This window comes from Saimiri boliviensis, chromosome 14 (genome assembly GCF_048565385.1).
Source record: "Saimiri boliviensis isolate mSaiBol1 chromosome 14, mSaiBol1.pri, whole genome shotgun sequence".
Taxonomy (NCBI): domain Eukaryota; kingdom Metazoa; phylum Chordata; class Mammalia; order Primates; family Cebidae; genus Saimiri; species Saimiri boliviensis.
This window is the reverse complement of record NC_133462.1, coordinates 19,790,005-19,793,795: the sequence shown is the minus strand read 5'-3', so window position 1 is coordinate 19,793,795 and position 3,791 is coordinate 19,790,005.

Sequence of the window (3,791 nt, the reverse complement as noted above, 5' to 3'; positions counted from 1 at the left end):
TCCAAATCTGTTTTGATTATTTTAACATGGGATACACACTATATCGGGGTCCCAACTGCATGGTAGGAGATGAGTGTCAGGTGAACAAGCATTTGTCACCTGAGCTCCACCTCATGCCAGATCAGTGGTGGCATGAGATTCTCATAGGAGTACGAACCCTGTTATGAACTGTGCGTGTGAGGAATCTAGGTTGTGCGCTTCCTATGAGAACGTGATTCCTGATGATGTGAGACGGAACAGTTTCATCCTGAAAACATCCCATACGCGTCCCCCACCCCCACAACCCCTCTGTGGAAAAACTGTCTTCCAAGAAATGGCAGTTTTGCTGTCCTGCATATTGTCACAGGAAACGTGTACCTTAAATACTGAATTTTTGTTAATATCTTTTTTCTGGTGTTGCTCAGTTGCCCAGGCCAGAATACCATGGCAGGATCTTGACTCAAGCCACCATCAGTCTCCTTTGCCTACTGGGCTCAAGCAGCCCTCCCACCTCAGCCTCTCAAGTAGCTGGACTCCAGGCAGGCACCCCCTTGCTGTGCTAATTTTTTTTTTAATTGTAGTTATGAGGTCTCTGAATATTGTCCAGGTTAGTCTCAAACTCCTGGGCTCAAGTGATCCTCCCATGGCCTCCTAAAGTGCTGCCATTATAGGTATAAGTCACCATCCCCAGCTAATTTTGTTTTAGAAAAGAAAATGGTGCTGGGCGTGGTGGCTTATGCCTGTAATCCCAGCACTTTGGGAGGCCGAGGCGGGTGTAACACAAGGTCAAGAGATCGAGACCATCCTGGTCAACATGGTGAAACCCTGTTTCTACTAAAAATACAAAAAATTAGCTGGGCATCGTGGCGCGTGCCTGTAATCCCAGCTACTCAGGAGGCTGAGGCAGGAGAATTGCCTGAGCTCAGGAGGCGGAGGTTACAGTGAGCTGAGATCGCGCCATTGCACTCCAGCCTGGGTAACAAGAGCGAAACTCCGTCTCAAAAAAAAAAAAAAAAAAAAAAAATTGCAGGGCACGTTGGCTCGTGCCTGTAATCCCAGCACTTTGGGAGGCCAAAGCGGGTGGATCACGAAGTCAGGAGACTAAGACCACCCGGCCAGCATAGTGAAACCCCGTCTCTACTAAAAATACAAAAATTAGCTGGGCGTCATGGCAAGCACCTGTAGTTCCAGCTACTTGGGTGGCTGAGGCAGGAGAATGGCTTGAACCCAGGAGGCAGAGGTTACAGTGAGCTGGGATCACACCATTGTACTCCAGCCTGGGGACAGAGTGAGACTCCGTCTTTTAGGGGGAAAAAAAAAAAAATGAAAACAACCTCCCCAGAACTTCAATGTGCTAGATGGCAACACCTGCCAGACAGTCTTAACCTGCAGGCTCTGTCACTCCTCCCGCTGCTGTTACAGAGAGAGAATGGGATGGGTATGAGAAAAATGGCTCAGACCCTAGACAGTTCTATTTTGTAAACCAGCCCTTCCTGAAGATTTTTTAAATCCTTCGTCACAGTATAATATAAAGAGTGTTATTAAAGGTTTTCTTGAATAATGATGAATGCCAACAATATACAGCGTTTGAGCTTCATGTAAATTAATTCTTTTCTAATAATGAAGTACCCCATCGTTTTCTCTGCTTTCTCCCTCTTTGCACATGTATTTCAAGTTTTAAGGTGTTCTCTTTTTGATACAGTTGGTCCTCTGTATCCATGGGTTCTGCATCCATTAATCCACAAACCTGGATGGAAAGTATTTAAAATATACAGTAATAGCCGTGCGCGGTGGCTCAAGCCTGTAATCCCAGCACTTTGGGAGGCCGAGGCGGGTGGATCACGAGGTCGAGAGATCGAGACCATCCTGGTCAACATGGTGAAACCCCGTCTCTACTAAAAGTGCAAAAAATTAGCTGGGCATGGTGGCACGTGCCTGTAATCCCAGCTACTCAGGAGGCTGAGGCAGGAGAATTGCCTGAGCCCAGGAGGCGGAGGTTGCGGTGAGCCGAGATCGCGCCATTGCACTCCAGCCTGGGTCACAAGGGCGAAACTCCGTCTCAAAAAAAAAAAAAAAAAAAAATATATATATATATATATATATATATATATATATATATATATATATATATATACAGTAATTACCTGGGTGTGGTGACTCATGCCTGTAATCCCAGCACTTGGGGAGACCTAGACAGGTGGATCACCTGAGGTCAGGAGTTCAGGACCAGCCTGGCCAACATGGCAAAATCCCATTTCTACTAAAAACACAAAAATTAGCCAGGCATGGTAGCACGTGCCTGTAATCCCAGCTACTCCAGAGGCTGAGGCAGGAAAATCATTTGAACTTGGGAGGCAGAGGTTTCAGTAAGCCAAGATCGTGCCACTGCACTCCAGCCTGGGCAACAAGAGAGAAACTGTCTCAAAAAAAAAGCCGGGCGCTGTGACTCATGCCTGTAATCCCAGCTCTTAGGGAGGCAGAGGCAGGAGGATAGCTTGAGCCCAGGAGTTCGAGACCTGCCTGGGCAATATAGCGAGACCCCGTTCTCCACAAAAAGGAAAAAAAAAAAAGTATGTATGTATACACACACACTCTCTCTCTCTCTCTCTCTCTCTCTCTCTCTCTCTCTCTCTATATATATATATATATATATATATATATATATATAGTGTATGTATATATACACAATTTTTGAAATATAAATCTTTAAAACAATATGTAACTATTTGGATAGCATTTACAGTGTATTAGGTATTATGAGTGATGTAGAGATGATTCAAATTATATAGGAAGATGTGTTTAGGCTGTATGTAACTGCTGTGCCATTTTATGTGAGGATCTGGAGCATCTGTGAATTTAGGTGTCTGGGGGGCTGTCCTGGAACCACTTCCTCTTGGATACCGGAAGGATGACAGTACTATGGGAAAACAAGATGTTTTATGAAAAATCTGGAATTGGAGTTTTGCCTATTTACGGCTGCTCAATAGCAAGGTTAAACATGATTTTGTCATACAAGGCAGTGATAATTTGGCCTTTCTTTAGCTCTGGTGTCCTCCCCCACATCCCCCTGCAGAATGTTTTTATCTGAATTAGTTGTTCTTCACTGTATGTTAGAATCACCTAGATGATCTGTTGCTGGGCCCTTCTCGGGTTTCTAATTCAATAAATCAGGTGGGGGCTAGAATTTGCATTTCTGAGAAGTTCCCAGAGCATGCTGATGCTGCTGTACCAGGGACCACCACAGTTTGGAAACCCCTGTTCTAACCATTTTATCTTCAGGAAAGTTCTGTTGGATAGTAGTATGCGTCTAATTATTTGCCCTTTTTTTATTTTTTTGAGTCGGAGTTCGCTCTTGTTACCCAGGCTGGAGTGCAATGGCCCGATCTCGGCTCACCGCAACCTCCGCCCCCTGGGTTCAGGCAGTTCTCCTGCCTCAGCCTCCTCTGTAGCTGGGATTACAGGCACATGCCACCATGCCCAGCTAATTTTTTGTATTTTTAGTAGAGACGGGGTTTCACCATGTTGACCAGGATGGTCTCGATCTCTCGACCTCGTGATCCACCCGCCTCGGCCTCCCAAAGTGCTGTGATTACAGGCTTGAGCCACCATGCCCGGCTATTTGCCCATTTTATATGTAGGAAAAGAAGGCCAGGTGCAGTGGCTCACACCTCTAATCCCAGCACTGTGGGAGGCTGAGGTGGGCAGATCACTTGGCCCAGGAGTTGGAGACAAGCCTGGCCAACGCAGTGAAACACAGTCTCTACAAAAAAAATACAAAAATTAGCCAGGTGTGGTGGCACACACCTATAGTC